The following is a 24357-nucleotide window of genomic DNA, read 5'->3' as shown; positions in this document are numbered from 1 at the left end:
TGGAAGTTAATTTCAGTTCTTCCCAGATTTTCTATCACTCTGTTTCTTATTTGCTATTTTGTTTTTGTGTTTGTTTGATACAAAAAAAGACCTTTTATAATCATTTAACAACATTTTTTAGTATTCTCCTATGTGATAAAGACCTAATATGCTAATTAGACCGGAAAGCAGTACAACTGTCTGGATGACCTTCTGGACGAAGCCAGGGCTGAGAGGGGCTTAGGCAGCCACTGCAGCATGGGAGGAGCCCTTTGCATGAATTACATGCCTGGGGCCTCTAGTAATTTAAAAGAGTCTGCACTGTGAGTTACTACATGCCTGTGAGCTCATGTAGATCATTTCTTAACTTAAAATAGGATATTCTTTTTTAAATTATTATTAAAAATAATTATTTAGATATTTATTTAGGGCTGGGTCTGACAAGCAGACCTTGAGCAACAGATGAATGATTACTCTGACACATGTTTCTGTAAAAGAGATGCCAAGGGACTGCCTGGCTAAAGAAACCCAACAACCTCGTTCGCCTACCTCTTCAGGCTTTTACTGTAACAGCAGCATGAGTAAAAATTAATGTTAGGTACTATCAGTAGGGTAAGTATTCTTGGGAGGACATAGGCATCAGCAGTTTCCTTAAGGATAAAGATTAAGCATAAAGATTCCAGTAAACACCTGAGGGTCTGCATATACACAGACTTGTTTGGAAAGGTTAAGGAACAATTAGGGGCAAATTGCCTTACAAACTTTCCAACCAAGTCTCCCATGCTCCCCCACAATTTAGACTTTATAGTATGTGTATTTCCAACTGCCCAACTTATCATAGACTCTTCAATTAGCAGTGTATTGAATACTTTTTTTTAAAAAAATACATAATTTGAAAAATAAAAATATTTTGACATGCATGTGAATTTCTATTACATTTTACCATAGTGGTTATAGCTCAGGGGATAATAATAATCGTTAACAACAATTGAGCATTACAAGATACCAGAAAGTCTCTTAAGACCATTTTATTTTATCTCATTTAAGTATCATAACAACCTTTGTGATAATTTCTTTTATTATTGCCATCTTGTGAAGAGAAGGTAACTTGCCCAGAGCGATGTCAGTAAGCTAAGGACTTAACTTGCCTTTCTCGTCTCCAGCAGCCCATGTAGACACTATTAAAGAATAACAGAGGTCATTCTTGTTGACTTTAGAATCTTTGTTTAACATTTCGCTAATCTGTCACTACTAGACACTGGGGATTAAATAAGGAGTAAATGCATGAGTACATTAGTAGGGAATAAAACAAAACAAATGTATTTATTTATTTTTATTTTATTTTATTTTAATTTTTAATCCTCACTGAGGATATTTTCCTTTCCATTTAGTTTTAGAAAGAATGGAAGGGAGGGAGGGAGAGAGGGAGGGAGGGAGAGAGGGAGGGAGGGAGAGAGGGAGGGAGTAAGGGAGGGAGGGAGGGGGAGAGAGAGAGAGAGAGAGAGAGAGAGAGAGAGAGAGAGAGAGAGAGAGAGAGAGAGAGAGAGAAGAGATTGGTTGCCTTCAGCTAATATCCTGACCTGGGCCAGGAATTGGACCTGCAACCCAGATATGTGCCCTTAACTAGGGAATCAAACCCTCAACCCTTCAGTGTATCAGCAGATGCCCTAATCACTGAGCAATGCCAAGGTACAAATATGTTTTTATTGGTTATTTTTAGAAAGAGAGGAAGAAGGTGAAAGAGAGAGAAACATCAACGTGAGAGAGAAACATCTAACAGTTGCATCCCGTAATCACCCTGACCAAAGATGGAAATCATAACCTAGATATGTGCCCTGATAGAAAATCAAACCAGCAACCATCTGGTGATGCCCCATCCAACAACGTTTATTTTTTTTATATTTATAACATTTAGAAGTAACTGAGGAGAATCAATTAAATAAATGTAAAAATATATACTGAGAATATTTTTGAGAATATTTTAAGTTGTTTTGTGTTCTCAGTGGTCTGTTAGGATTACCTAGAGAATAAATTTTTGTAGTTGTGAGGACTAAAATAAATATTAAAGATTTTTTGTTTAATGTCCTAAAAGAGCAATCAAGAAATACTCTTGAAAATAAAAGCATAGCTATCTCTGTAAAAGTGTTATTTTCATTGACCTCTTTTTGTGAAGTTTCCATTTGATCTGTAACCATTTATTTATCATCTGTGTTCCCCACCAGACTGTAATTACAATATTAAATTGTCTCAACTCTGTAAGCACTGCATCTAAAAATCTGCTTGATACAGTTATTCGTCAAGCTGAATTGAACAGAATGGTGCAATCCTTGAATATTATGCTTAATTTTTTTATTAGTAATTTCTAGATAAGAAAGAATAATAATTTAAAATTGAAAAATTAGGAGGTATAGATAAACTTACAGAATTAACAATATATATCTTATAAATCTTAAACGAACCTAAAATAACAGTGCCATCTGATACACACTTGATACTTAATATAATTTATAAAATAATTTATAATTAAATTCTTAACGTTGAGTGATGAATAAATGTGTACATATATACATACATACATACATACATACATGTTTGCATGTGTTAGTAAATGAAAACAAATGTCAATTATGAGACATTGTTATTGTATTGAGCTATTTTGGTAACTAACTTGCTAATATGACCTACCTTAAATACTTAAATAGGGTATCCTCTCATGGAAAATGCAAATAATACTGTGTTGTTATGCAGCTTTAATAGCAAGATTATAATTGTGAAGTCTCCTAGCTCTATGTCAGGTATATAATAAATAGTAAGTACAGTACATATTCTGAAGATCTGACCATCATAAGAAATCCAACTCCTGGTGTGGATTAGAAAATTCAATATATGTTCATGTGTTTCTATTTTTTCATTTATCTCTGAGAGGAGGCAAGCTGTACTACTTGTATAGAATATGTAATATCTAACTTGAATAACCCTAATAAATTTGATAAAATATTATTATTTTAATTAAAATATGTAGAAAACACTTTAAATTGCATATTGTGGGATTATTTGTACTTTATAAAACCTTTCTTTCAAAATTTGCCTTGCAAAGTTCTCTAACTAAATATGTTTCCAACAGCATGTTTTTAAGAATGGCTTTGATGTCTTTTCACTACTAACTAAATTTTCTGCTAACATTTCCTTCTTCAGTCATTAACAATTCATAAATCATACTCACTGATTAAGTTATAATAGTTTGACTAATTAAATATTGAAAATCAAGGTAGAAAGCAGTATAAAGGATGGTAATTAACTGCATTGTTTTATAATTAAAACATTAATGTTTTAATATATTTTAAGAATATTTCATGTTATTAATCAAAGGGAAATATGAATTAGTGATACTTTAATAAACATACCTTTTTTTAGAAATTGGAAAAAAGTTATGTTTGCCTTCCTATACCATCAAACATCTTTAATTATGTGCCTATTTTCTCATTTACACGTGTTATTACAATATTCTGATGGTCTTCCTAATTCTCTAAATTCTCCCCTTTCCTTCTTCATTTGGATCTCAAATTTTATCATCCATCGCAAGCAATAAAATCCTTGGTTTCTCTAGTCCTCAATATCTTCATGCAAAGGAAAGTAGTTTTCAGATATCAGATACAGGAGTTTATTATTCTAATTTTTAAAGAAACTTTATATATATTATTGCCCTTACTGGTTTGGCTCAGTGGATAGAGCGTCAGCCTACAGACTGCCGGGTCCCAGGTTCGATTCCGGTCAAAGGCATGTACCTTGGTTGCAGGCACATCCCTAGTTAGGGGGTGTGCAGGAGGCAGCTGATTGATGTTTCTCTTTCCTTGGTGTTCCTAACTCTCTATCCCTCTTCCTTCCTCTTTGTAAAAAATCAAATATATATATAAAATGTTGAAAGTATTATTATATATATCCATTTTTACTCCCATTGACTCCTTCTAGTCCTCCTGACCACCACCATCACCCTGGGCCTTCACTATACTGTTGTCTGTGTCCATGGGTTATGCATATATGGTACAAGTTATTTGGTTGATCTTATATCATCTTCTAAATGTACATACTTATTAAGGTTTATTCCTTGACTTTTTCCTCTTCTCTTTTGTACACATCAATCTTATCAATCTCTGCTTCAAAATTCACCTCTATGGAAATTCCTGAATGGGTATCTCTCGGTTTTAAGTTTAGCCACGTTTTGTAAGAAACTGTTCAATCCGGTGTCTCTCCCAAACTCTTGAAGAAACAGAGTGGAATAGACCTCTCTCAGTGCTCTCAACATATCTTATCTACATTCTCTGTTCATTTACATGATCCCATTCACCAAATAGAACAAATCTATGTGAATAAAAACTTAATGTGGCCTTCATAGTCAGAACAAACCCACCTTTCCCAGGAAGCTCTTGTTATTTCACTGATTAACTAGAATATTTCCAAATGTATTGTAAGATACTCAGAATATAATTTAATAAAATATAGAAGACCCAAGTTCTTACAAAACACACAGGGTAGTTCTAATTCTCAAAACCAGTTGGGGGAAACTCTCCATTTTTTGTTCTCAAAATTTTCTGACAGTTAGCCATTCTTGTATCTCATGTATAGCATTGTGCATACTAGGCATTAACATGGCTTTTGATGAAAGAAAGAAATATTTAATTTTAGATAGCATGTGAAATGGGAGACAAATTAACTGTTCTTATCATATAACCATATAATTCAAATGAGAAAAAAAATCTGTGTGTATAAACCTAAATGAGCATGATAGTTTGATGAGGAGTGTGATAGGAATCACACCTACCATGAGGCAAGAAAAAACTTGCCTGGGGACTTGGAGGAAGGTAGAGAAGTTCACCAGATATAGGAATCTCCATTATTTCAAAATGTTTTTAAAAAAAGAAACTTTAGAGTCAAATCTGTTAGGATCTAACATTGATAACTGTGTTTCCAAGAACAGACAGTAGTCCCTGAGTACAAAGAGACAAATCTATTTAACTTTCAAGTAGTAATTTTGAGGAAGATGTATCATGAGTAGGTCCTCAGGTCCATGGAAGATACACAGTGATGGATTTTAGTTCTTAGAAGTTTTTTTTAGAACTAAATAAAATCCAACCATTAACATTAGAACACAGTATGTGACCAAGACAGGTACTCAATCATTATGACTAATTAAAAAAAAACTATTTAACAAATTCTAGTTAAAGGGTATAGATGTTTGTAGAACAAAACACTGGGTCATGTATGGACTCTAATAGTATCAGAAATGTTTCATGCTGAATTTAGAAAAGCTGGGCTATAGATATTTAAGTCCTTCCTGTCATATTTTAGGGTTAGTCTATTAACTTGAGATGTCTGGTTTTGGTCAAGTTCTTTTACATGATGAAGTGAAAAAGATGCACAGTTTACTAATAGCAGGAAGAATAATTTATGCATATGTAATCAAACCAGGTAAATATTCTTTTTTATCAAATTTTATCATCCATCGCAAGCAATAAAATGAATATTTACCTGGTTTGATTACATATGCATAAATTATTCTTCCTGCTATTATGTCAGTTTAAATAAAAGCCAATGCCATCTACTATAACACAACTATTTACATTTAATACAGCTACATAATTTAACAAGAAAAGCACTTGTTTTTGAACAAAATTGAAAGTTGTATTTGGGGTATATCAGTGTAAGATAGCATAAATTATATTTTATTTGAAAAAAAATGAAGCAAAATGGACTTATATCTTGTGTCTTAATATTTTATCAATAATACGTGTTATGCTAGGAAAGAAATAATTTAGTTTTCTGTTAAAATCTAAAGCTACAATAGCTAGAATTTGGAAACAGCCTAGATGCCCATCAGTAGATGATTGGATCCCAAAACCATGGTACATCTACACAATGGAATATTATGCTGCCATAAAAAATAAGAAATTTTCATCATTTACAGCAACCTGGATGGAATTGGAGAACACCATGCTGAATGAAATAAGAGAAAGAGAAACACCACATGACTTCACTCATTTATGGATGATGAAGAACATTATAAACTAAAGAACCAAAAGATAGATATAGAGACAGTAAAGCAACAAGCAGACTGTCAAATTACAGTGGGGAGGGTAGGGAGATCTGGGGGAGATGGGAGATCAACTGAAGGGCTTGTATACATGCATATAAGTACAACCAATGGACACAAAACTCTGGGGAGGGAGGGCATGTATGGGAGGGGGTACAATGGTATATATACAAAGATAATAATTTAATAAAAATAAAATAAAATAAAATAAAATCTAAAACTACACCAAAAGATTTTAAAAATAAAACTATTTGTAATATTCACATTCATAATGTATTAGTGTCTATGCTCTTGTTTTACTTTCACACTCTTATTTAATCCCTCTTGTACTCATGTGTTTAAACATGGTGAATATTATCTTGAAAAGATAGGAATTTTAAAGCTTACATAGATAAAATAATGTTCAGAATCCTGCCACTAGTGAACAGCGTTAGGCATGCACTATGTACCTGGTGGATTTCCCAAAGTCCTGGGATGTAAAGAACATATGCTAAAAATAGGTCATCTGAATATTCACAGCATCTTAGAATGGAGAGTCATAAAATCTATCAGAGGGAATAAGAGATTTTGAAATTATACCTATAAGAACAGCTTTTAAGACAACGCAGGTTCACTCATCAATGAAACGGCAAGGTCAATTGTTCACAATTGAACTATTTCAGAGCATTTTCCCAGAAGCTTGAGGTGTCCTACTCTTTTCATGGGTCAAGAGTGGTGAGAGAATATGTGGGTGGAGGTTAAGGATATTTTATTGACTCTACCACACACCCTCGCAACATTACTTCTTTTTAGCAGTGTGATTTAATATAAATTTACTTTATTTACTGTCACAAAAAATGTTATCTTGCTGCCTACTATGAAACTTATACCCTTTGAACAATACATTGAAATAAGAAAGCACCAAATATTACCTAAAAAGTGAAAAACAGTGAAAGCATTGTCCAAAATGTAGTGATAATTTACTTGGGTAAATAAAATTTATAGTTAAAATTCATAACATACACTATGATATGTAAAGTAAGTTTGCACAGCTATAAACAAAATTTTGAAGTTAGTAGGTAAAGAAAAACAAAATATAAAAATCAACTTGTTTAGTTTTAATTAACTTGTATATATAGAAAAACGGAAAGGGATGATTTTTGTAATAAATGCTAGGTTTTACTCAACAGAGGAAAAATGTTCATCTTATTCTCAGTGCTCTGAGTTATATGAAGAAAATCTTTTTATAAATGTAAATAATGCTTGTTCTAAAATATCACAAAATTTTTAGAAAGTGTAATTCCTATTCCCATTCGCATGTCTGGGTACAGGAAACTGTGCACTATTTCAGCTTATACACATTTTCTATTTCCTTTCTGTTTTTAAACTTACAACAGATTACTTAGAACTAAAGACACACAAGAACTGTATATTTTTAAAATTACAAATGCAGATAACTACCTTTTCCATTATAAACAAATAAATGACCCCCCTCCCCCTTTGCTATTGAACATTTAATTAGATTGAGCAGCAGGCTTTTTTAGCATTGATAATACTCATAATCATGTCTGACTGAATAGAGAAATTGTTAGAGGTTTATTAATTACATAAACTAATATTGTTTTTCTCTTTCTGTCATCATTTAACTTTACCAGCATATTGTCAAAAAAAAAAACCCAAAGTTTAACTACATGTATCAGAATATAACTAAGATTTCAGTTAGTAACCAAGTGATTTGCTTCAATTTTGGTTATCACACCAGCTCAAGGAAAGTAGTAAATTATGAATATGCATTTATTTTTAAAAAGCGATTATGAAGAAGTATGCATAGCACTGGCTATGGGGTCTGAAAGGACAGATTTGGAGGCCATGTTCTGCATTTACTAACATTGTAGCCTCTGAGAAGCTTCTTAATTTTGATAAACCTATGTTTTCCATATAAAAATGATACAATATAATCACAGCTCAGGGTTTTTCTGAGTATTAAAAGATATAATATATGTAACCCCTTCTTAAACTGTCTTACTTGTAGTAAGCACTAAAAATTGTTAGCTCTATTTTCCTGTGGTGAACTAAGATGGTTGGAGACTATAGAATTATAGATAAAAACTGCTCTATTTTTGTTTTCAAATCAATGGTTCATATTAACTTAAGGGGGAATTTTACAACTCTCAAAGTGCAAATATTACCTACTAATGACATTTACCCAGCTACTTTTCCTCTGCATACCCGCCTGCTTCACTTTTGCTCTCACAGACAGATTTACTCTCAGAGCAATTGTCTAATCCAACCTTTCTCCTGGTCACCAGATTGCAATCCCTCTGACCAACTACAAGTCATCCTCTCAGTTTCCCTTTGCCTTTTAGATCGATTTTTCTTTAGGTGCTGGGTCATTCCTGTTGGCACACATCTTAAGATCAATTTAAAATGTCTTCTCTTGACCACAGAGATGTCCTAGAGCTCTGGTGGAAGTAGCCTGCTCACAATGAAGACAATATTAAGAGATGATGATATAGCACATATAATGTGTGTGGTTAACATTAGCATATTTATTACTAACATTTCATAGACATTATGTTCACATGAAAGTTAATTTTGAAAACTCCAGGTATATAGTCATATAAGAGCTCAAGTATACACATTGATTTTGAGGATTAATTAATAATAGTTTAGAATTATTTATGCTTGGTTCAGATGAAATGTATGCCTCCAACCCGCAGGACATTACAGCACAAAAAGAAAGAGGAGAGGTAAAAAATTAATGCATTAAATTAATGCAATGAATTATCCAAGAAAAGGGAAAAAGTCAACAAAAAATAGCTTTTGCAAGTCTTACAAAATGACTCATTTATAGAATGACAGAGCTGAAGAAAATCCAGTTCTGAGCCTGATGTTTGCGATTACTGTGCTCCCATTGATCACTCTGAATCTCCTGTTCAAACATAAGATTTATAGAAAGGCTGGACTGCTCTAGTTTTATATTGAGAGCAGCCATCAAAATAGACAAGTATTTATTTACTTAAGGAAGCAATTAAAATAGAAAACATATTTTATATACTAGATTAAAAAGTGTGGTCAAGCAAGAAGAAACTATTTACTGTTTCTGCCTAACACTATGCATGAGCTCCTTGTTCTCTTTTTATCTAAGCAAAGTATTTCAAACTTCACAGAGAGAACAGCTTATCTTGCTATGCCATCTTAGAGAATTATACTTGTCAGTGATCTGAGTGAATGAATACAAATCTTCTGAAATTGTTTTACAAGATCTGCATACAGAAAATACCTCTTGGGATCATACTGATTATATCAAACTAACACTCTTAAGCTCTTTTATTTCTAGAAGAGTTAATTAACTCTTAGATTTGTTAATTGATGCATTTTTGCAAGATCATCGGACTGTCCCAACCATTCCAAAAGAAAAATCTCTTTTTACTCATAAGAGCCTTAAAAATAGAATCGATATCTTCTTTACAAGATGGCTATTTTATTATTATCCATATATATTATCTGGCCTTTGTACATTTTTGTCACTCTAAAACATTTTGCTAGCATGATCTCATTCATCATTTATTGACTCTCTTATCTTTTTGCTAATGGCAGGATACTCACTGAATTGTGCACCTTTTCAAAGTAATACATGTTCCATGTGACATACTGCCAAATCTCACTCCTCGGGTTACCATCTCTTTCTCAAAATACAGATTTTCTTCTGTGTGGTTGATTTAAAAGTTTCATAATATTGGTGGTTTTCTACTGATCTCCCCTGTGAATGGGAGGACCCCAGGGTTCCGCTGTGGCTAGCTTACATGGCTCTAAAATTGGCACACTCTCTGTCAAGAAGAAACATTAAAGCGTGACCTTGCTGTTTCATATTGCCATTTATTAAAAGGGCTCTTTCTTTGGAGGAAATATGGCCTAAATTTGGTATAACATCAACATTGTGTTATATAAAAACCTGGTGGTGCTGAAACCGATTTGGCTCAGTGGATAGAACTTTGGTCTGTGGCCTGAAAGATCCCAGGTTCGATTCCAGTCAAGGGCATGTACATTGTTTGCAGGCACACTCCCGGTAGGAGGTGTGCAGAAGGCAGCTGATTGATGTCTCTTTCATTGATGTTTCTAATTCTCTGCCCCTCTCCCTTCCACTCTGTAAAAGATGAATAAAATATATTAAAAAACAAACAAACAAACAAACAAACAAACAAAAAACAAACAAACATGGTATTATGGAAAATTGCACACAAAGTAATAAAATTTACCAGAAACATATAATCTGGGAAAATCAATGCAACATTGCAACTAGAATATTATCAGATTAACTTTTAAAAATATTTAAACAAAGGAAGGATACTTTGACAGTTAAGAACACACATTACTTTATTAGACCTTCTCTTGAAAACAACAACCTCTTAATGATAGTGTGGTTGAAAGTATGAGAGGAAAGGATTGCAATCAGTGAGTTGTTGAGGCAAAGACAAAATGGACACTATACAATAAACTCTTCTAAATTACACTGTGTGAGGAAGGAATGGCAGATGGATGGTAGCAGACATACCTTCATTATTTATGATACTAAGCAGCAATGTGTACCATGGGATCAGGGTATAAACATGAGTGTGACAATCAATCCTCTAAAAGTGTACAAGAAACAAAAATTTGTAGTAATTGAAAAAAAATTTTTTTTACATTTGTGTGTTTACTTAAACATTTAATATTACCTCACATTTAGTTCATAATAGTTTCAATGTAAAGATGGCTGTATATAGACTATTCCTAATGTTTAGCAAAAGTGAAAATGGTCAGGGTTATTAATAATGATTTTATAACAATTTTATAACTAAATATGTATGAAGTTTGACATTATACTGATATTTTTCTTTTTTTTCCTGTTTTTTTGAAATATTTGCAATGTTCTCAAACTATTAAAAGCATAGATTTGGAAGGTCAGATTTCAATAATTGATAATCCTAATTGAAAGATTTTGTGGGCCAGTAACAATGTAATGTGCTGATTTTATTTGATTTTAAAGGTCACAAGTACTCTAAGCAGTGTATACTATAATTAGTCACATTTTACAAATGAGAAAATTGAGACTAAGGAATGGTATGAAAAGCTCTTATGTTACAGCTAGTTTAGTAAATGGGAGTTCTTTCATTGGAATACAAATTTATTGAGATCTTCTGCTTTTAGGAAACATATCATATTTAAAACATGGAACTACATACTGATTATAAGAGTAAATATAGGAATAATTACATGAGCTAGAAAGGTCTAAAGGAAGAAGATGACTATAAAAATGACTCAGTAGGAGCAGAAAGTGCAAAGCCCTAGAAAAACTTAGGTAAATATATGGAGAACACAAGGGAAAGGAAATATTTCGTGGATATAATTAGCTAGAGAAATCCATAAAAGATGTCTTTGCTAAATGTAGTTAATATAAATAGCCAATATATTTTCTTCTCCACATCAACTATTTGGTTAAAAAAAAGTTCTCATAAAAATACATGAAGTTGAACTGCATGAGATAATAATGTATTTGCATTTGTGACAAACAGTGAATTGCTTAATATGTACATATTGATTTTCATAAGTTGTACTAATTCAATAACATATTTTCCATAAAAAATAACTTATGTTTCTTTAATGCATTGAGTTTTAAAGTGTATCTCCTCTTTAGAAATATCCAAATAAAATAAAAAATTAAAATAATCTTCAAATGAGGAAATATATTGATAACTAAACTATTACTACAAGTCTAATGCAGTAATTTTATTACTATGAAAATTTGTATAAACCAACTAAAATTAATCAGTCTTTAAATGAATAATAATTCAATCATAAAAGATTGACATGTTGTTGAGTATTCTTGCAAACACATGTACAGATGAATGATAGATGGTAAAGTGCTGTTATTGATCTTTTGTCTGTTCTCTCAACATTACCCTCTGTCTCATAGAAGGTTGGAAACCTTAAAGTTGCCTTTTTTAGGTTCCATCGCTAATTCCAGTTAGTACTGACCAAAAGAAGACTGTGCCTATAAGGTGACCAGAAGAGAAAAGTCCTTCTGATTCTTGCTCAAGTAGTGACAGACACAGTAGCAGAGGCGGAAGACTGAAAGTGACTGTGACCTCCAGTAGAGCTGGTTTTTCCAGGAGGGGTAGTGGGTGACACACATGTCCAGCAGCAGCAGTTGTGTCTCCAGCAACTTGGGTATGAGAACGGACTCCTGAATGGCCCAAGGACAATGGCAACTTTTTGACCACTGAGTAAAAACTTGTAACTATTTTATATTTTTCAAGAATTTTTGAAAATAAACCTCTCTTTGCTTATATATCAAGGATGAATTCTGCTTTCTAAAGTAGACATTGAAATAGACAATAAACATTAAAGAAAGGGGTAGGGAAGGCAGTGGGTGGGATGGAAAGAGGACAGGGAAAAAATGAAAGAAGGCAAGAAGTTAAGTTGATATACATATTAAAATATTGAATGCAAAAATTAAAGTAAAAAATGAACAACACAACAAATAAAAATAACACACAAAAAGACATTCAATGCAGTATGTATGAGGGAAAAAAATTAAAGAGCCACTCAGACATTGGCTGATCAAGAGGAAAAGCAAGATAGAGAGACAGGAAGGTCACAAGAAAAAAGGTCAAGACAGATCAGGTGGAACTTGGGAGAGAAAACTTGAAGAAATATTGGAACACATCTGTCAAGTTTAATGCTTTTTTGCTTCAATTCTACTTTGATAACAGAATAATAAAGCTAATTTCTTATTGTTCAATTTGTGCCATTAAAATATTCTTTTTAAAGTGTTGAGCTTATGTCACTTGAACTTTGCATTGTTTTGGTAGCATAAAGCATAATAATCTCTGAATTTTAAGTCAAACAAAAATCTTATTTTCTTTTAACAATTTTCTCTTAAAGTTTGTTAACTCCTTTAGTTGATAAGATTGTTGTGTTTGGTCTTAACTACAGACACTGTTGTATTTGGTTTTAAATTTGTCAGTTTGTTATAATTATTATATATTCTTTTGCATTTGCTCAGTTTGTTTAGTTTTCTTTGATTTAAAAATTATGGTATTTACAAATATCATAATTTGGTATTTTTGTCCAACTGATAAGCTTTATGCTTTTGTTACTTTTTACCCACCATTTAAGACTTTTATAACCTATTTTATTTTATTAACTGGTTTCATATTTTGTAAACAAATTAAGACTCACCCTATTGCTTAATCAGTGGAATAATTCTTTTCACCTTCCTTCTTTCTACATTTTTATTTCATCTTTTAATTTTTGAAGCTATATCTCTTTTTTTTCTAGGAATTGAAATGTGAATCTTTAATTTATCAGTCTAAGTTCATGTAATAAAATATACTTCAAGAAATATTAAGAACCTTTTTAGTGGTACAAAATTTTAACCTCTCCTTACAAATTTGCTATCCCCAACACTGTTTTAATTTGTAATTTTAAATGGGTGACTGTATTTTAAAGTACTTAAAGAAAAAGTTATTTTATATTTTATCAGACATTTCTCTTGTTTATATCTTTGATTACTTTCCAAGTGACAGAAAACCAATTTACAGTTTACCTGGAATCTTTCCTATCATTGGGAATCTCTCTTTGTTCTCTAGTCTCATCCCCAATTTTCTGGCTTCAGAAATTTGACCTTGTTTCTGGGACTCCAGCCTTCCCAGGGCAGGTGCAGTGCCCTCAGTGAAGGTCTGGGTGGCCTGCCTCGAGTTTGCACTTGGTGAAAGACAAGTGTGCCCTGTAAAAATTCCTCTTTTTCCCAGTCTCCAGCTAAAATATGGTGGCAAATATACAGGAGTGTACATATAAACATGCTCAGAAACAGAAAAGAACTGGCAAAGCTTGGCCAGCGTCGGTGGTTGAGCATCTCCCTATGAATCAGAAAGTCATGTTTCAATTCCCAATTGGGACACATGCCTGGGTTATGAGCTCTATCTTCATTGTGAGGAGTGCAGGAGGGAGCCAATGAATGATTCTCTCTCATCATTGATGTTTCTATCGCTCTCTCCCTTTCTCTTCCTCTCTGAAATTATATATATATATCCCCTATTTAATAAAAGAGTAATATGCAAATTGACTGTCACTCCAACACACAAGATGGCTGCCTCCATGTGGTCAAAGATCCTGCTTCCATGTGGACACAAGGTGGCCACCACAAGATGGCCAGCAGGAGAGGGCAATTAGGAGTGACCAGGCTGGCAGAGGAGGGAAGTTGGGGGCAAACAGGCTACAGGGAGCAGTTAGGCATCAATCAGGCTGGCAAGGGAATGGTGAGGGGGTGATCAGGCTGACAGGCAGAAAAGGTTAGGGGCAATCAGAAAGTCAGACAGGGAGCAATTGAGAGCCATTAGTCCTGGATTGTGAGAGGGATGTCCGACTGCCCCGTTAGTCCTGATCCCAGTGGCATCAGGCCTAAACGGGCAGTTGGACATCCTTTGAGGGTCCCAGATTGGAGAGGGTGCAGGCTGGACTAAGGGATAACCCCCGCCCTGCCCCCCAAAATGCACAAAATTTGTGCACCGAGCCCAGTGTGTATATATAGAAGTAAATAGACAGTTTTGTATCAACTGGCAAAATTAAATAGACTCGTTTAAATGAAAAAAAAGTGATAAATAACCCATTCTTATTAAAAATAATGCTTTCTTTGAGAAGGTGTTTCAAACCTAAGTTCTTTATAGAGCAGTTCTTAATTCAAATTAGAGAGACAAATGCATTTAAAAACACAAAGACGCAAAAGTGAACAATGCCTGTGGGGGCATGGTTAGTCTGATTTATGAGATCTTGTTGGCTCATATTAGGGTTCAGTGAACAATGGAGGGAACATTGTTACAAACTTGTGTCTCTCCCCAGCATATTGACTCAGAAGCTCTGGAGGAGGATATTAAGCAATTAGTGTTTCAAAAAGCCATCCAGGTGATCCTAATGTATAAGCAAGTATGAAGACCACTAACTGGTATAATTTCAATTGTTTTTAAATGTTTAATTTTTAATGTTATTGAAAATTTAACACAGAAAATCAGTCACTGCAAAGCATTTAAGAGTTTAGCTAACAGCCTTTAGGTACATAGGAAAAGTTGTTCTCCAATATTTTATAACTAATCCCTAGGAAGTAAGAAAGAAATCCTGTTGAATCTGCATATGCCTGTCTATATATTCATAAAAGTGGTAAAAATTTTTTTTTTCTATTTTGGATAAAAACTTTTCTTTGAAACTCTCAGAATGGATTTATGAAACCCCTATGTGATTTATCAAAGACCGATGACAACACAACAGTCAAGAGACAGCTTTAAAGGATAGTTTCTATAAAGACTATCACGCTCACTTCTTGCATTGAAAGACTAGAAGTCACAAAGATTCCTCCCCTTTCCCCTACTCCCATTGTACTTTGTTCCTTAGGTTACAGTACCTTTATAAGATAGAGGAGACACTTTTGGAAACAAGGGCAATCATTTCATCAAAATCTTGGGAGTTGGCTTTATTTCTAGCTGTTAATATTTTGAAAAAATAAAAGTGCATTATAGATATTCAATGTTTCCTAAATTTAGAAAAAATAATGTTAGCCTGAAACACAAAGTTTAAAAGTAGTGTTCTTGGACACATCTCTAAATCTATTTCATTGTAGTTATTAACTCATACTAAAGAGATTAATAGAGGGGAAAGCCTTTGACATATAATATAAGCTGAATAAAGTTAGAGGGGAAGAGATGAATGAATAGTCTCATACAGAGCTTTTGAATTTGGAATTGCTTTGATAGAAATTTTAACATATTGCAGAATACATTAAAATATCGTCATCTAAAGAAAGGTTTGCTTAGTGCAAAATGAGATTTGGAAATAAATCTTAGAAAAAAATATCAGCATCTCATTTTTTCGATCCAAGTTCTAATTTACTACCCACTTTAAAACAGTATTTCTCTGTCTCATCTCAGTTCACTTACTATTTATTTTTTTTCACTAACTCTTCTGCTACCACCCTGATACTTGTCACCATCATGCTCACCTGGATTACTGCAGAATGATCTCTCAGCTCCCAGCATTCTTTGCTCCATTCTGTTCAGCTACTCTGCTCTATCCATTCTGGTGTCTGTGATGTTCTCAGGACACATCAGGCATGTGCCTGTCTTAGTTGAACTCACCTTTTCTATTTTCTTTGTTTGACATGTTTTCACTTCTGATATTTGCATGAATTATCCTTATTTCTGATCTTTAATCAAATATCAGTTTGCCCCCTCCAAAAATAATATCTTGGCCTATTATTTATTATTCAAAACTAAAGACCCCCTTTTACTTTATTTCTCCCCTTATAATTATTTAACTGACTGTATATTTAATCAGTTATACATCTTTCAGTGTCTCTAACCCACTCCTGTAAGATCAAGAGTTCTCTTTTATTCCATGAGGTATAGACAGTGTCAAGAATACCATCTAGCATGGAATACACACTCAAATAACAATCTGTTGATTAATTCAATGAAAATATAAATGGTGACACAAAAACTGGAGACAGAATGACAATATAACTTTATAGAATAAATAGCCCCCAAAAAGGCAAACATATAAAAATAATAATTCATGCGTTATCGAACTAATGAATATTTTAAAAACAGTGAGAAGAATACTCTGTATGTGGTGAGCACAAACTGAAGAGATTTCAAAATTTGCTAAACAATAAGAAATCATTAATTGCAAAAGCAAATAAAATCTCAAATTCTTTTCATATGTAATGTCTTATAAGAATGTTACAGTAGATAGAAAGCAATTATTTCAATCTGATATTGTCACCAACAAGGAAAAAATAAGAACAACAATAAGAACAAAGTATAAAAAAGAGATGGTTGTATTATATTCTTCATTGGGTTTGGAAAATCCTCAGCAATATAAAGTATTGCAAAACATTTATACAAATAAAATTTCCAGGGTCTTAAAAGTTTAACAAAAAGCAGCCAGCATGTGAAATAGCAGTGGAGCATTTTGCATGCTGGTGAAAACAGCTCATTAGCAAAGTGATGGCTTAGAGCTGACTCTAGGGGAGGATGCAGCTAAACTTCAGACAGTCCTTCCTGCAGAGCTGTTGGAAAACATCCCTGGTCTCGCTTTGTTGGGAGCTGCTCAGCATGCTCTCTGGCCTAAGGTAAGCTATGTCAGTACAAAGGCAGGTGGAGAGGGACCAACATTTTGAAATAAACTGAATGAAAGGCCACCATAAAGATTGGCATAGTATAAAGTTAAATCCCAAATTCCTATGTGAAGCCTTTGAACAAAGAATGTGCCAAAGCCATTGATGAAGCACACTAAAAGTTTCAACACATAATAACAAAAAATATGTGTACACACACACACACACACACACACACACACCATGCACACACACACCCACACACACACACACACACCATGCACGCTATTTGCTCCTGCTCTTTCTAAGAAGAATTTCCTTGAAATTTTTCATTTATAAATTGTGTAACTAAGTAAGGATGGAAAAGAAATCTAGTTTCAACCATCCTGGGTTAATTAGAAACAAGACAATATATGGTCTCAAATTTTAAAGATAATTATTTAATGATTAGAGTAAACAAAACAAAATTATGATTGTAGTTAATGACTTTTGCATAATCACACTCAAATAGAAAATTGGTAACAATAATAGAAATCACACGTCATTTTTCTGAAATGAGCAGAAATTATTGTATTATTCTTGAGGTTTTTATATTTGGTACTTATTTAATTGTTAGAAATTTCCCAAGATTATCAACACTTGGACTTAAGAAAAGAACAGTTATAATTGTACAACATGTATAAGCTAGTGATATTAAATTTTAAAACTTAAAAATCAATTAGATACCACAGTAAATAATGTGAGAAAGCAGAGTAACAATAAAAGTAATGACCAACCAGAATTCAAGTGGAGTATGGAACTAGTTAGAACAGAGTGGCCGAGATATCTCAGCAAAGTAGCATAATTGAAGAGCTGTCTCTGTGGAAATCACTTTCTAATCTATTGTTAAAGTGGTTCAAAAGGAATGAGGTCAGTTTCACAACCAGGTCCAAAGAAAGAAATCTGACAGCGGCCTAGGTAAGAAACAGGGGAGCAGGAAGCTGGAAAAGGGACTGTCCTCCAGAGTCCTGAGGCAGGAAGAGCAGGAAATGTGTATGTTTGGGCAGGATATGGGGGTCAAGCCCTGAGCAGCAGGAACAGGAGCTGAGCTGGGAAGTCCATCCAAGCAGAAAAGAGGAAGAACATCATTGAGCAAGGCAGATGGCAGAAATCAGAGTTCTAAAGGCAAATTGCTAGAAGAGTTCAATGGTGGAAAGAGGTGGACATATGTAATACTTTCGTTAATTTTTTTTAAAGGCAAAGTTATCTGGACCAATATGCAGCATACTAGAAAACTCCTTCCCAAACCTAGGAGACTTTTTAAATTTAGGCAGAAAAATAACACCTCTTTTGAATTTTCTCCCCCTCTCTCAGAAAGCCTCCCCAATGTTCTATATGTAGGGATAGAGGGATTTAAATGTATGGACTCTGACTGGCTATTTCTTTTTGTTTGAACCACTCTCTTACAGCTAATTCACAGAGGAACAGTTTCAGGTACTAGTAAGTGCTTAAAGCACATATATTAAATTACATTCAGAACCCATAAGGGCTGGTCTTTGGCCTGGCCATTATTAGTTCCACCAGTGATTTTGATATTAAAATTTAGCACCTTCTCATTAAATTCTCTAAGAACATCAATATTGTGACAGAGCAGCTACCTTAGAGAATAGTTTTAAAGCTCAGTGTGACCATGACAAATTGTCGAGGCAAGCACAAACAAATCACATAAAGCCTGAAAAAGCAGAACCATGCTGCATTTTTCTTATTGAAAAGCACTTACTTAAAAGTGGTTTATCATTATGCATATTCTTCTTTGATTTATTAATTATCACAGTGTGAAAATTAAATAGCAGGCTCTATCACTAGTTTCTAGTTAAAATGTGTCACAGATAGAACTTTATTTTTTCTTTCAAAATGGCTCATCTAGAATTGTATCTTAATGTAAGGAAAAACATTTCACACAATTTTCAGTTTAGCCAAGAGATGAAGCACTTTACCACATGGGCTCTTCCATATTGCTCTGAATGCATGTGTTGTTGTTGTTGTTGTTGTTGTTGTTGTTTTTGTTGTTGTTTTTGGTGTTTTTCTTTTTTATTCAGAGAAATCACATGAAGTATTAAAATACCATGTGCTTCATCATCACTTGCTATAAATTCAAACCATAGAAATGACCTTTTTCTGTTCTTTTTGGGTGTTTGTTAACTGCTAAAAATTCACTGCATCAGAAGTGAAACATTGGTGATTTCTTCATAAGAAAGACAAAATATTAACACAAAAAGGGTTGCAATTGTGATAATGGAAAGATGAATATGGTTGGCCAATATGTGGAGGCCATCTTAACTGGCAGTTGTTCTAGTCTTTCCGGTGAAGGACATTGTCAAACTTCTCTGTACCAAAGCTACCTGAAGTAAACCACATGCACTGCATTTTACTGTCAAACGTTTAAGCATCAGACTTAATAAGAAGAGACTTTTTTAAAAAGCATTGTCACAGGGAATGGGAAAGAGACCATTGCAACGGTGGGGCCTGGGACTATTGCAAATCAGAATGCTCTGACCACAAGACCTGCAAACATCTCAAGGGTTAGGCAAAACATCTTCCTTTGTGGAGAGGAGGAATTAAAACCAGAAAAAAACAGGTGAGAGAAGCAAGAGGCTGGGTGGTCTGAAGATATAGCAGTTGGAGAGTGATTTATACTAATTTGGAGTGGGGGGTGGGTGGGAGCTATTGAAGGAGGGGTAGTGCACTCTCAGGTGATGAGCAGGCAAAGATTCAGTAACCTGGAAGAAGGAGAAATTGTAACCAAAGTTAAAAAACCTTTTTCTCCAATTGATAACTAAGGACAAGTAGTTCCAACAGTCATTTATGAAGCAAAAGGGAGGATAGGGAGTTTATGTCTTCCCTGGTGATAGGTAAGTAAGTAGGGCAACATTTAATTTTGTCTTAAGTCATTTAGTAAGGGTGGTTCTTCTCAGTATAAAACAGGATGAAAACATTTCTTAGCTTCCTATTTTTTTCAGGAGCACAGAGCTCAGTTAAAATTCAACAATGTCAAGATGTCCCAGATTACAGTTTTCGAAATGCTACTCTTCCTGCTGTCTAGCAACTAATAATTAAAATATGAAAAGTGTTCTTAACACACACACCATACATACATACACACACACACACACACACACACACACACACACACACACACAAACACCTTATTTTCTACCTCTGTAAATAACCTGGGATTTGTATCTTTTTAAAATAGAAAAATGGAAAATATATTATGTATTTAGTTGCATTTCATAAAAACTACATGAAAACAAGTGAAAATATTACTTATTAAAATATTTTTATACCTTAAAAGCTGCCAATATGCTGAGGTGAAAATGTTGTATGCCATAACTTTTCTCACATTTAGCATGCATGAACTGGAGATGTTATCGTAATTGACTGCTATTCCCCCATCTGCATCAGGAAATCTGCAAGAGATGCAATTTAAGGTGAATGCATAAACTGGTCAGTTTTATTTTTTATTTTTTGCCTGGAGCAGCCTCATACCACTTCCTACAAATAGTTTGGTAGAGAATAACAAAAAAGCTGCATTGCTGAATATTCTTGCAGGCAAAGTTATTAAAGTATAACTTAGATGCCTTTTTTATTGCTAGAGTAATTGAAAGCTTCTTTCAAATAGCCACTTATAAGTTATAAATACTTGAAATTTATTCCATGACACTTATTTAGTTTACTGAGAAAATTTACCAGTGACCATGGATATCTGCTGGCACATGTAACAAAGCCAAGGGATGGAGCTGGAGAATCAGTTTGAATGCAGCAAAATGATCTCGGGTAGCTTTTGCTCTCTTCTGGAAGAGTTCACTAACAGATGGCAACTTGTCATTGTTAATGGAGTGTTATCCTGAGAAACTTCAAGGATCCATGCAGAGTGTGACACTCTTCCCCTCCTCTTCTCAAGCCACCTCACAGAAATAGCCAACGATGACCTCTTTCTTTTCACAGATGATAATACCTTATGTTGGCTGATTCCTCCCAAGCCACATTGTGGCTGCTCTAATCCAAATATGACAAAAGACTTTCTGTTGTTTGACAGCTAATCTCTGTACTAAATAATAGAGGCATCAATGCAACAGGAAGGGTATTTTGATGCACAAATAGGAGTCCTGAGTTCTAGCCCTGTTTTACCAAGTCTTTAGCCAGATAACTTCTCTACAATGGGTTTCATTATTTTTATTGAAACATGACCAGATTGTGTTACACAAACAAAAAACTCATCTCAGGTAAATTTCTGGGATTCCAAATTCCTTTGCTATAAACAAAGAAAGCATCAGTTTGTTAACTGTTCATGTGTAACCATTTTGTATTTAGTTTCTTTTATTCTACTAAGTTACATTTTTATAGAAAAAGAGGCAATTGGTTTCTGAAGTATATTAGTCAGAAAACAACAACAAAAACAATTTCCCTTCCCATATTTGTTTAGCAGTACATGGATTTAAGAGCTCATTCACAGCACAATTGTTGTTTCTGTAACTTCATTAGCAATGTAACACTTCAGAAGTGGCAATATAAATGGTAAAATTTACCCAAGATCATACAACTTGAAGAGATCAGTGCAGATTGTCACCTAGAGGGTATGATCCTGATACGGAGCTTTGCTCACTTATTAAACCAGAAGTATCTATTTTATTTTTATTAATTACAATCAATATTCACATTATACCTGCTAGTTGCATGGTGTTTTGTACTTTTAATGTTTTCCAGATATAATTTTATTAAACTTTGATTTATAATATCCAGAATTAAAGAAATGTAGAAAATATGTCCAAAGTCACAGAGTTAATTAATGGTAGATAAAGAAGGATAACTCAGTAATAGGCATGTAGAGGGAGGTATCCTGATTTCTATTCCTCGGTATTCCATATCCCACTCCACCATTTATTTACGTATTTATTTACTTTATTTTTTGAAACATACACATTTATCTTATTTATCATTGGCATTTAAAGGTTGCTTTTATAAAACACAAAAAGACATTTGAAGAGTTCTGTAACACCAGAATTTAAATAGCAGAAATAGTGATAGCTTTGTAGGTGCAATAAACATTAAAATCAAATAATTAGAGATTTATTTCAATATGGAAACTATACAAATGACACAAATGGCAAAAAGGATTTTATAACAGTATTTTGTTATTGTGGATTATCAGTTATGTTAGGGCCAAACTAAGGTTCTGAATATTCAGACATCTTTTCTGTGTTTCATACTTACCTATGTTCTGAGTCAAGCTTCTTGACTAAAAGGTCTGATTAAGGCAGGCATTTACCTTTATAACAAACATTTTTCCATCTACAGTTGAATTTCTCAAAGGAATTCACATTTTAGGTTGGTGTAATCTGCTAGTTCCTTTTTGAACAGTGCAGAAAATATTATGTCAGCCCTATGAAAAGACAGATATCAAAATAATGGAACAATTGTGCACAGTTCAGTAAGCATAAGTTAGGTTTTCCCCATCTGAAAAGTAATCAATGAAAGAAAACATGAACTAGCCGAAACCAGTTTAGCTCAGTGGATAGAGCATCGGCCTGTAGACTCAAGGATCCCAGGTTCGATTCCGGTCAAGGGCAGGTACCTTGGTTGCAGGCACATCCACAGTATGGGGTGTGCAGGAGGCAGCTGATTGATGTTTCTCTCTCATTGATGTTTCTAACTCTCTCTTTCCCTTCTTCTCTATAAAAAAAAATCAATAAAACATATTTTTTTAAAAAGAAAGAAAACATGAACTATAGCTGACTTGGTTTTAGGAAACACACATTTGAGAATTACATATTGTTCTTGTCTCATCTCCAGACATGGACAGGATTTTGTAGACTACCCTGCTTTTTCCTTTGTGGATTAGAGTAGTGAAGGAACACAGATGGACTTACTCAGAATTGGTAATAAGCTGTGGTTCTGACTCTTTCCACTTTTCAGGTGCAACCAAATCTTTGTCTGTGTGGATCAGCAGATCAAATGAACAGGAAAACCCCCAACAGTGGCAGAAATGTCACTGTAGCTCTAATCTGTCTGATCACTGATCAGATTTTGTCTTGGGTAGCTTTCTGAGACTTTTCTCTGGGTGCAGCCTTGTCACACTCAATATCAAATTGTCATTTTTCAAGGACCTCATCACTTTCGCTATTTGAAATGATTTTTGTGTTTTTTTTCTATTAAAGAACACTTGTATACCCAGTCTTTCTGTTGTTTTGTTCTACCACATTACTTAGGTGTTTCACGAGCTCAGAATCAGTAGTTACAACCAAATTGAGGCCATATTTCTTCATTTGAGTAAAATAAAGGTTGCAGATACAAAAATGCTAAGCTGATATAAAATGCTGATGATGCCAAATGAGAGAATTTAGCCAGGCACTCCCTTGCAGGGGGTGCCCTGATCCTGGGAGAGCTGCCGCCCCATGCCCAGGCCGACGGCCTCTGCACATGCCAGCTGCACAGGCCACTGCAGGACTCGCCCCCACCCACCATTTAAATCAGCCACCCCTTGAAGATGATTAGGTTGGATACTAATGCCTATTCGTTAGAAATAAATGATTTGTTTTACTTAAATTTATTCTTAACATGCCATGACCGACCTTCCTTCCTTCTCCTTCCTTCCTTCCTTCCTTCCTTCCTTCCTTCCTTCCTTCCTTCCTTCCTTCCTTCCTTCTTTCCTTCCTACCTTCTTTCCTTCCTTCCTTCTTAGCATTACTTTCCATTCCTCTCCCTTCATTCTGCATGTTGCTTTCTACTCTGTAATTTCACACAGTTAATTATGTTATCCATTTAAAATTTTTCATTCAATGAATCTAACAAATGAACATAATATTCAATTTCTTTTGAAAATTAGTATTGGTTCTTTTGCAGGTTTTCCTTTTTATAATTAGAAAAAATAGCAATACTACTTTCCTACAAATACATATTAGCAACACTATGAAAGATGAATATTCTTATTGCATAAAATGTATTATTTCCCTGAATTAATAGAAGGATATCTAATGCTAAAGCAGTTTAAAGAATATCTGAAATGTAAATAGAATGAATTTGATTCCCTGAAAGCCTTTTCTTAAATAAAAGAAATCTTTAAGACAATACTTTAAGTTTTAGATAAGACACTTTATTTAAATAGTATAAGTTACTTTATAAT

The 24357-nt window shown here is 33.9% G+C and overlaps 1 pseudogene; it reads right to left on the bottom strand.

Moving 5' to 3' along the window:
• Positions 1-22959: 22959 nt before the first annotated feature.
• LOC118729634 lies at positions 22960-23631 on the bottom strand (annotated as a pseudogene).
• Positions 23632-24357: the final 726 nt, after the last annotated feature.

The sequence above is a fragment of the Pipistrellus kuhlii genome, unplaced genomic scaffold (assembly GCF_014108245.1).
Source record: "Pipistrellus kuhlii isolate mPipKuh1 unplaced genomic scaffold, mPipKuh1.p scaffold_m20_p_3, whole genome shotgun sequence".
Lineage (NCBI taxonomy): Eukaryota > Metazoa > Chordata > Mammalia > Chiroptera > Vespertilionidae > Pipistrellus > Pipistrellus kuhlii.
Note: the sequence above shows the minus strand (reverse complement) of the source record. Positions and strands in the feature narration are given on the sequence as shown.